The sequence below is a fragment of the Sitophilus oryzae genome, unplaced genomic scaffold, assembly GCF_002938485.1.
Source record: "Sitophilus oryzae breed Bouriz unplaced genomic scaffold, Soryzae_2.0 scaffold_1625_pilon_pilon, whole genome shotgun sequence".
NCBI lineage: Eukaryota > Metazoa > Arthropoda > Insecta > Coleoptera > Curculionidae > Sitophilus > Sitophilus oryzae.
In genome coordinates, this window is record NW_022146309.1 from 2,006,773 (window position 1) to 2,018,444 (window position 11,672).

Here is an 11,672-nt window from a genome sequence, read left to right on the forward strand (position 1 = left end):
GTTAACGATGTTTGTATTTTGTTTATGCTAATTCTCTTACATGTAGTTTTTTGCGAAGAAATATTTCATTTTTTTTTAAAGTAAATGCCAGTAAAAGTAAATATTATTTTTAAATAATAATATAAAGTACCTAATATAAATAATTTTCATTTCTAATTTTTCATTTATATTTTCCTTCCATTACACTGCATGCTTAGAAAATTAATAAATGTTTATATTTCATGATTTTAAAGTTTGTTGTTAATATAACAAATTAGTTCTGTAATTATTATTATTTAATAAACCAACGTTGCCACACACAAAAAATTTAGAGACTATATTATTTTTAAATAGGATCTAATATAAATAATTTTGACATCTAATTTGTTGTTTATATTTTGCTACTACGTAAAAAAAATGTTTATATTAAATTATTTTAAATTTTGTTGTTAATAGGTATAACAAATTATTACTGTTATTATTATTTTTATTAAACCAGTCTTTGTTTAAAAACATCAATAATCATTTTCCTACATCCAAAATATTTTATTATTTAACCTAACCTAACCTAACCTAACAACAGAATATTAATAAAAAAAAATGCAAAATACATAGACATACTATCCCTAACTAACTAAAGCCAAACAATAATATTCTTTGCTAATATCAACTAATACCAATATATGGCAACAGCGCCCTTCATAATGTATTTTCTGTGTAAATACTAGCTCCTCAATAATAAAAAAATGTGTCCTTATCTTTATATGACTCCGCAAAAAATCAAAGATGCCGGCTTCTTTCTAGCATTGCCACCGACCGCTGTCGGGTTTCTCGGAAAGAAACCTATGTCGCCGGGCGACAACTAAAATCCAGTTAATATTTTATTATAATCGATCCTGACGAATAAATGAATTTCATAAATGAATGAATTTTATAAATGAATGGTTTTTGCTGCCGAATTACTAGAATACAATATTTCAAGGCAGATGACGCATCTATTCGATAATTTTTATTCGAATAGTTTTCAACGAATGTTTTTTTACTAGCTATCGAATTATTCGAATGAATTGCAACTATCGAATGTTTCGATAGTATTCATTCGATAGATACACCATCACAACCACTACTAATTGCTAGCTTTTATAGTCCGATTGAACATACTATAAAAGTCCCCATATCTCCCACTAGGGGAACACTGTCAAAATGACGCCGCCATCTTGGATTACTGACATTTTTTTCTTAATCTGGTCTTTACTCAAAAACTACTTATTTTTAGAAAAATTATGAAGAGGTAAATTTTAATACCGATAAAAATACTATAAACAGAGATACATCTGACCTTCCTAAGTACTACCCTTATCAAGATATATGTCTTGAAGTACCATTGACATATCGATTTACTTCAAATTTAAAAAAAAATTAAACTAAAATAACTTGAATAATTTTCCGTTTTGCTCGAGAGGTAAACATTTAGTCAAAAATATATGCACCGTCCGATAGTACTTGCAGTACTATCTAGCACTGACCAAGTACCACCCAACAACTGGCGAGTACACAATATCCATATGATCTAATGTATATTACTGATGTCGAGGATAAAGAGCTGGCCTCTGTGGAGCAGTCTCAGATACTGGCATTTGTTAAAGCCCTGAGACTGTATGATGAGTTATAACTCGTTATAACCTTAGATTAACAATAAAGTTATAACTCAAGAAAGGGGAACACACAATAGATCTGTAAGGTCGCGGTGATTAACTCCCCGCCTAAACATTCTACAATTCTACAGTGTATATTATTACTCCGAAGAGTAAATAGTTATTCACAAATTATAGTTGGTCAAAAATATCTAAACTGCCTAACAATATTTGCAGTGCTGCCTAGTACTGCCCAAAATGTGGTGTATATAACTAGCGATGGGAACTATCGAATGAATTAGACTATCGAATGGTTAATTAATGAATGATTTCAACTATCGAATGGTTTTATTCGAATAAAATCATTCATTCATTTGTATACTAAAGCATATGTGACAACCTCGTCGTGCGACTAAATGGTTATCGTTGAGCCACGACTATCGAATGCTTTTGATAAATGAAATTTAGTATTCGTTTGATTTTGTATGCGTCAGTGCATTATTAGTTCTTCCAAATTTTTATAACTTCGCCGTATAAATACTGTGCTATTTTTGCGTTTATTAAAATAGTTAAAATACTAAAATAGTAGTTATTTTTTAATTTTATTTATTGACGATTTTGTGCATGTGCAGGTGGTCAAAATTTTTCCGAAAATTTGTGTGGTTTTCCGTAGTCCGATCTTTCAATTATTTAATTTTATATGGTATATGGTCTATTTTTTAATGGAAAATTTTGAGAAGTAGCAATTTTTAAGAGAGATGAGATGAACTTACAATTAATTTTAAAAATACATATTTGTATTTTAGATGTTTTAATAATATGAATTAGTTGAACTTAATCATATTTAAGTAATGTGATTAAGTAAATGATTATCGAACTCAAACTATGGGGTGAGAAAATTAAAATGAAAGTTTTACACGTGCCAATTTAAAAAAAAAAGTTAATGATGTTTGTATTTTGTTTATGCTAATTCTCTTACATGTAGTTTTTTGCGAAGAAATATTTCATTTATTTTTTAAAGTAAATGCCAGTAAAAGTAAATATAATTTTTAAATAGTAATATAAAGCACCTAATATAAATAATTTTGATTTCTATTTTTTTCCTTCCATTACACTGCATGCTTAGAAAATTAATAAATGTTTATATTTCATGATTTTAAAATTTGTTGTTAATATAACAAATTAGTTCTGTAATTATTATTATTTAATAAACCAACGTTGCCACACACAAAAAATTTAGAGACTAGATTATTTTTAAATAGGATCTAATATAAATAATTCTGACATCTAATTTGTTGTTTATATTTTGCTACTACCTACTTAAAAAAAATATTTATATTAAATGATTTTAAATTTTGTTGTTAATAGGTATAACAAATTATTACTGTTATTATTATTTATTAAACCAGTCTTTAAAACATTACTAAACTGCTTAAAAACATTACTAACTTTTCCTACATCCTAAATAACAAGTATTATTGCAGTGTAACAACAGAATATTAATTAAAAAAATGCAGAATATATAGACATACTAACCCTAACTAACTAAAGCCAAACAATAATATTCTTTGCTAATATCAACTAATACCAAAATATGGCAACAGCGCCCTTCATAATGTATTTTCTGTGTAAATACTAGCACCTCAATAAAAAAAAATAATGTGTCCTTATCTATATCTGACTCCGCAAAAAATCAAAGATGCCGGCTTCTTTCATAGCATTGCCACCGACCGCTGTCGGGCTTCTCGGAATGAAACCTACGTCGCCGGGCGACAACTAAAATTCAGTTAATATTTTATTATAATCGATCCTGACGAATAAATGAATGAATTTTATAAATGAATGGTTTTTGCTGCCGAATTACTAGAATACAATATTTCAAGGCAGATGACGGATCTATTCGATAATTTTTATTCGAATAGTTTTCAACGAATGTTTTCTTACTAACTATCGAATTATTCGAATGAATTGCAACTATCGAATGTTTCGATAGTATTCATTCGATAGTTCCCACTACTATATATAACTACTGCCTACAGTTGATCTCTCGATTTTGCATGAAAACTAATAATAAATTCGAAGCTAATTAGTTTTTGATCATACACTCGTATATAGGAACAGCGAATCTATCCCGATTGAAATAGCCGAGGAAAGAAAACGTCAAAAGCCTGGGTACTTCTGAAGAACACCAGTTAACACGTTTATTTTGTCGCTATACATACAAAAAATATAACTAAAAACTAAGGTATCTACATTTCTTCCTCAAGCTCGATATCATTCATCGGATTTAATTCGGGGACATTATCGCAAGAGTTTCCTTGGCAAAATCCGCATAAATTTGAGCAAAAAATGCTAGATTTTTTACAGCTGCATTGCTTTGTGTATGATGTTTTGCAGTCACAAAAAATCATCTTTAAAATAAATTCGGGAGCTACTTCCTGCTCCATTAAAATGGGATGAAGCTCATTATTTGCATCATTCCATCCCCACTCTAATGGATCAGGAGAGTAGCCTAACCATTCTTGTACTTGGTTATAAATTCTAAAGATATGGAATTTTGCGGCATCTGTGGTGGGAGGAACAGCAGCGAAATTGAAAAGTTTGTGCTAAGATTTTGTCTGGTGGTTATAGCCATTGTATTTTTTAAATCTTAATTCATCTAGTGAAATTATTGAAGTTTCTCTATAAAGAGATACTAAAAAGCGCTCGCCAGCTTTCAAGACATCATCCTTAGCAGCATTTGCATGGTAAAATATAGAAACAGCATTTCTTAGCTCTGGATTCTTCTCTAGAAGTTGAAGAACTTTAATTTTTGCGATATCGTATAAACCACTAACTGTGTCGCAACCACATGCAGCGTGAATAAAGAGAATGGATTTTAAGCTTTTTGAAGAGCCGGCGTCTTTTAGATTGTACCTATGTGTAGTACATTTCAGGAAGATTTTCCGAAAATGGAATATTTTGCATGCTTCATTCGAAACACGGCGTGCTAATAAATACAAATTTGCACGACACAATATAACTAGTCAAAAGTACACCGCTCGACGACACTACTTGCAGTACTGCCTTGTACCACCCAAGCACTACCTAGTACACAAATTCCGGCCCTAGTCTGCCTAAGTACCATCAAAGTCCTGCACAAGTATTGCCTAAGTAGAAAAAGGGTAGAAACTTCACAGCTATCTACTATCTAATCGACTGCTCAGAAATAATATGTAAGTCACCCGACAGTATACTTGCAGTACTGCCCAAAGTACTGACCAAAAATTTTTACAGCTACTGTCCAAAATTTTTCATCTTGTCACTAGCCTTTTTATAAAAGCAAAATATTTACTTATTTCAGGTTAAAAAGGAAAATTCGCCAAAAATTGTTATGTTGGTGCTCCTTCTTGGTACCTATCTTGGTAACGGTGGTACCTAGGAACCTTGACGGTACCTCTAATTATAGAAATTTTATCGGTCTTTCATTTATCTTCCAACATATTTTCTTTAAAAATTAAAAGTTTTTAAATAAATGGCATATTTAGGAAAAAATGCCAAAAATCCAAGATGGCAGCGCCATTTTGACAATGTTCCCCTTATGGGAGGCATGGGGACTCTTAGTATGTTCAACAGGAACCTTAAAACTATCAATTAAGACTAATCGCAGCTTTATGTTATTTTGTTCCCAATTCGCGCTATACGAAAACAAACGAAAAGTATAAGTGCCCCGCATTATTAGCGAAATCAGGAGATTAATTGATTTAAAATTTCTATACATTTTATCATTTCACTAATACCACAGAATATCTAGCTACGCAACAGAAGCCTCGTTACATGTATAAAATTGTAGGTAGCAAAAGGAGACAGGCTTTAAAAGCCTGTCTCCAAATCAGATATTTTGATGTGGTTTGGTTTGGTTTTCTACAAACAAAATTTAAAAGAATTTTGTGCAGTGTTGCCATTGTGTAATTCATATCGTAATACTTCCTGATAAAGCTTACCTTCAAATTTGCTACATCATTTAAACATATTAAAATAGATCAGAGCTGTTTTTTTCAGTTTGCCATGTTAGTTGGAATTAAATCTTATGAGCTAAATTACAATCACTTCCTGACGTTTGATTGTATAATTGAATCCTGAATTTTCATTGTAATTCGGCGACAATATAATAAGTATTGTTCTACTATTATTATAGTTCTACCACTTCCTGACGTTCGATTGTATTCATACCAAGTTCATATCGTAAAATCGGGAAAAAACGGCGTTCGCGATAGCTATGAAATGAATATCGCTGTCATTTTATATGTAAATTTATATGGGAAATGTCATCGATCGTCCTTTTCCAGCCAACTGGACGCCGTTTTTTTCAGAAGCATATCCAAGTGATACCATAATATAGTACTATATTACGATACATGGCGTTCGATTGGGCTTAAACTTGGTATACTATATCTTCAGTGACACTGTAATATTATGGTACCATGAAGCATATAAAGTGGTACCTTCTATAGTACCATATTTGATGACATAGCAATATTAGGTATATGGCGGCAATAGGGCTTAAACTTGGTATACTACGTATTTTCGGTGATATTGTAATATTATGGTACCATGGAGCATAATAAGAGGTACCATAATATAGTACCATATTATGATACCATTTCCTGGCGTTCGATGGGGCTTAAACTTTTTATACTACGTATCTTCGGTTACATTGTAATATGATGGTACTATAATGCATATAAAGTGGTACCTTAATAGAGTACCATATTTCAATACCATTTCCTGGCGTTCGATTGAGCTCATATTTGATATATACTTGCGTATTTTTTATGACATTGCATTATTATGGTACCATGAAGCATATCAACTGGTACCATAATATAGTACTATATTACGTACATGGCGTTCGATTGGGCTTAAACTTGGGATACTACGTATTTTCGGTGACATTGTAATATGATGGTACTATGATGTATATAAAGTGGTGCCTTAATATAGTACCATATTACGATACCATTTCATGGCGTTCGATTGTTCTTAAATTTTTTATACTACGGATCTTCGGTGACATTGCAATATTATGGTACCTTAAAGCATATCGAGTGATACCATAATATAGTACACTATTATGATATCATTTCCTGGAGTTCGATTGGGCCCAAATTTGGTATACTTGCGTTTCTTTATAAAGATTTGTTTAATTAATAATTTTAATTTATTTTACGAATTTTAATTTATTGTTCGATGTCGTGACAGCAACTTTTATGCCGAACTAATATATTATTAATTGTACCTGTGTCACTTTTTAAAATCTACCTAGGTCTATATAAATAACGTGGCAAACGGAAGAAATTTGTTATTATAGTATTTTTTAGTCAGTTACTGCATGACTGCATTTTAATAAATTATTTCCATTATTATTAAACTTATATTTCATTACTAACGTTCCAGCATTAATAAATATCACTATCAATCGCCCTGTATATTATTAATTTTAAAGGTAATTAAAGGTATTTTCTTAGTTAACATTATAAGGTAGTGTATATTAAAAATGTATATGTTTTGTAATAATATACTTAAAACTATTTTAATAGCCAAAGGAATAATTAATATAAGTGTATCTGACAGGAAAAGAAGAATGGAATGGGATACCAATTCAAGTCTTTTTGAATCTGGCAACTTTGCATATTTAGCAGAGCTATAAGGCCGTCGACGAGCCGTCGATCCAAAACCGAAAGTTCAAAATTTCTAATTATATTCTGATTATGATATTGTCGCGCCATCTAGTATTCTATTTGTGCAATTTTAGCTCTTTCATTTCGAGTATTTTTCTGTTGCGTAGCTAGATATTCTGTGCTAATACTAAAATCGAAAATCTTTAAACGCAGATATCTTGAAAACTGTTCACCGTTTTCGAACTTCGTTGCATTTGCCAACGGTTTATTTCAAAATATATTTTATATGAATTTGAAGTTCAAGATTATGTCTTGACTGTGCTGTAATTACCTATGATATAAGTTGAGACTAACATTTTAATATTAATAAAGAGATTAATAATAATTTTTTCTCGGTATTTAATTCAAATTTGTAATAATAATTATAAATAATAATATTATAATAAATAAAATTAACGAAAACCTCAACACAACTTGAATACATAATGAATACATAATGATTTATCAATATTTATCATAATGTTATTAAAAAAAAGTTTCCGAAACAGTTTTTTACAAGGAAAAAACTGAATAAATTTTATAAATGTATAAAAACACTTGGATATATTGTCTTTACAGTTATTAATAATAATTATATTTTAGTCTTGTATAAAATTAATTTTTACTTAATTTATTAAAATATTTACACTCAGATGCAAAAAATACCTTTAAGATTCGTAAACTCAGATTTTTATAAACATTAGTATTTTTATACAGAGTTATTCGAAGTTGTCGTTTTTTACCTTAACTTTAAAACATCTGTGCAAGAATTTCGTTAGCAACATTATTGTTAAATTTTTAGTTTTTTTGGCTCAGTAGGTACCTACGCATTGATTAATTTTTAAGATCAAAATGAACTTGCCACCAACAATTTGTAATTTTTCAATTATAATTAATTATTTTAATGATATTTTTCAATATGACGAGGTGGCTTTCGTGAGTATTATGAACTTTACAGTACTAAGAGAACTGGCTAGCATGTTCGATAGATCTGAACACTATAGAACACGTTTGGGACATGTTTGCCAGGAGGATTAGGGGTTGCGGAGTGGCACCAGCTTCATTAAATGAACTTCACTTGGTCAGTGGAGAGGAATGGAAAAACATAACACAATAATTTGTAGCGCTTGGCAGTATGAACCGACGTCTACAGGCAGTAATAATAGTCAGGGGAAGTAGTACAAAATGTATTAGCATATTTTTTACAAGTTTTTCTGTTTGTGTACTTAGTTATTACAGTTGTATTGTCTTTAAAATCGTTAGTTCTGTTATTGTTATTAATGTTGATTAAATCAATACTGTATACTGTATCGTTACGTTATGCGGCGTCAATATACGACAATAGTTACCAAAGTCACCTAAAGTTGGGGTAAAAAACGACCCTTATTACGATTATCTCTATACAGGGTTGTTCACCACATACGACACAGAGTATTGTAGCTAAACGATTATATTTTTACAAATTTCAAGTTTTGGGTTCGATGTAGGACTATTAGAGGTACAATTTAAAAATAATTTTACAAGATACAGAGTATCCCAAATAAGTAAAAAATATCAAAGTTGTATTTTTTTAAATAGAACACCCTGTATATTATTACATTTTTAGTTTCTACGATTAAAATAAAGGTAAATTTGATTAAGGGTTATTATACTTAAACCTTACCGTTTTTGAAATATTTTCAATTTTGTGAAATTGCAGTAAAAATTTTAAGGCTTCATTTCTCCAAGGGTATCAAAGTTATTAATACTAAATATTTACTGAAGTTTATTTATTGATCAGTTATTGTGTTGCAATAATAAAAATAATACTACCTTATACACAGTGTCTAAAAATTTATTTTAAATAATTTCTAGCTTTAAACGCCAATAACTTCTTTAATTTAAATGGAATGCCCTGTATATTTTAGGAGAATCAGATGCACAATTTAATTGTCTATCAAATTGTATTATACCATTCTTTACCTATCCCTACAAGTTTTCGTAGAAAATGCATTTTCTTATAATTTAGACCTCATTTATCGATATACCCATGGAATGTTGACATTGAGATTGTTTTTAAAGCAACAAATGTACAAAATGTACAGGCCAGTAATATTATCGTCTTTAGCAAAACGATAATATTACTAGCCCATTTGTATGCAAAAAGAAAACTATTTAAATCTTTATAAAAGAGTATACCATTAATTAAAAATAACACCATTATTTCCGCCCATATACTAATTAATTACATACTTAATTGTGTTCGTTAATAAATTATTCTAAATAAATGTGCATTTGAGTCAGAAATCAATATAATAATAAGTTATCACAATTAAAGTCTCTGTTGTTATAAATAAGCATTTATTAAAAAATGAAATATAATTTTTAAGGTGTTACTTTTTATCACACTGTCTAATACCCATACAAAATTTAGGTTTTTAGTATTTGGAGTAATTATTATTAATCAACGCAAACAGTCAGTTCATGTAGTTTGAATATTGGAATCATATATATTAATTGGTCCTCTTTAACAAATATTTAAACAGTTTTTTTTTAATTTTGTTAATGAAATAAACGAATTATATCGACAATATTAGTATCTGTACTCTTTAAAAATTTGGTACATCTTTAAAAACAATCTCAAATGTCAATATTCCACGGGTATATTGATATAATAAATGAGGTCTAAATTATAAGAAAATGCATTTTCTACGAAAACTTGAAGGGATAGGTAAAAAATGGTATAAAACAATTTGATAGACAATTAAATTGTGCATCTGATTCTCCTAAAATATACAGTGCGTTCTATTTAAATTAAACAAGTTATTGCCGTTTGAAGCTAATAATTATTTAAAATAAATTTTTAGACACTCTGTATAAGGTAGTATTATTTTTATTATTGCAACACAATAACTGATCAATAAATAAACTTCAGTAAATATTTAGTATTAAAAACTTTGATACCCTTGGAGAAATGAAGCCTTAAAATTTTTACTGCATTTTCACAAAATTGAAAATATTTCAAAAACGGTAAGGTTTAAGTATCATAAACCTTAATCAAATTTACCTTTATTTTAATCGTAGAAACTAAAAATGTAATAATATACAGGGTGTTCCATTTAAAAAAATACAACTTAGATATTTTTTACTTATTTGGGACATTCTGTCTCATGTAAAATTATTTTTAAATTGTACCTCTAATAGTCCTTCATCGAACCCAAAACTTACAATTTGTAAAGATCTCATCGTTTAGCTACAATACTCCGTGTCGTATGTGGTGAACAACCCTGTATAATAAGCCAAATACTAAAGTTTATAAAAAAGTTAGTATACGAATTAAGGTTGATATATTTATATACAGTATGCTAAAAATACATGAAAATGGGGCTAAAAATCAAAAAAATACACTTTAATTTTGAGGAAAATTTTTTCCATTGCGTTTTTTTTGCATCTGGGTGTATATAAACAAAAATTAATAAAAAAATAATATCAATGCAATATATTTGAAGGAATCAATCATTACATTAAGAAAAAAGTTTTCAAAACCTGATTAGATTTTATGTAAATAAATAAGGAACACTTACGTATTGTTTTTAGAATAAAACCAAATGAAAGTATAAAAAAGAAAACTACTATGTAGATCCGTGAAACGCGATACACAACAAATCACTGAAAACTGAAGAGGGAGAAGTAGAAAATTTCGAGAAGCTTCACACTCCGATAATTTTTCGTGTGTCGGATTGACGATGAAAACGTTTTCAAGAGTGGTTGAAGCAATTTAAACAATGCTTATGCATGTGTGTAAGTTTTACCAAAGATAATCCTACCACTACAATTCTTTCAGGTTTTACAATATATTGTATTTAATGTACAGTATGTCCTGCTAACAATACTTGTACAGGGTGTCCCACTTTTGTGTATTTTATGGGGTTTCTCGTTTTTATGAGAAGAGATACAAAGATGCGCTTACTCACATTTCTGTACTACTTTTTTATGAATATAAATCGCGATCCACCCTAATTTTTTTTATTTTTTAGAGAATTTTTTTTATTTTTATTTTTTTATGGTGTGGTATTGAAAAATACATACAACACACTACTAAATCACCCTTCTACCATCAACCCCTATTTTTTAATAGGGATTGTTTTTTATTTTTTGTTACCACACTCCTCCAAACCGGTTTAACCGATTTTGATAAAATTTTATATGTATACTAGCGTGTACCCGCGACTTCGTTCGCGTCGAATTAATCATTTGTAACGGTGATGATAAAGCAAAGCAAGTATTTCCATTAACATACAAACTGGATAAAATTTTCTCACATTTATGTCAGCATGAGAAAAAACAATATGGCGATATTATTATATAACTTGGTTATATT

The 11,672-nt window shown here is 29.4% G+C and overlaps 1 protein-coding gene across 2 annotated transcripts in view; it reads right to left on the reverse strand.

Moving 5' to 3' along the window:
- Window positions 1-10,960, reverse strand: part of LOC115880507 (protein artichoke) — a 140,955-nt gene extending 129,995 nt beyond the window's left edge. For both annotated transcript variants that reach the window (XM_030897724.1, XM_030897723.1), the window contains exon 1: window positions 10,876-10,960. The gene's annotated coding sequence lies outside the window, so the exon portion shown is untranslated. The remainder of the gene's footprint in view (window positions 1-10,875) is intronic.
- Between the last annotated feature and the right edge of the window lie 712 nt (window positions 10,961-11,672).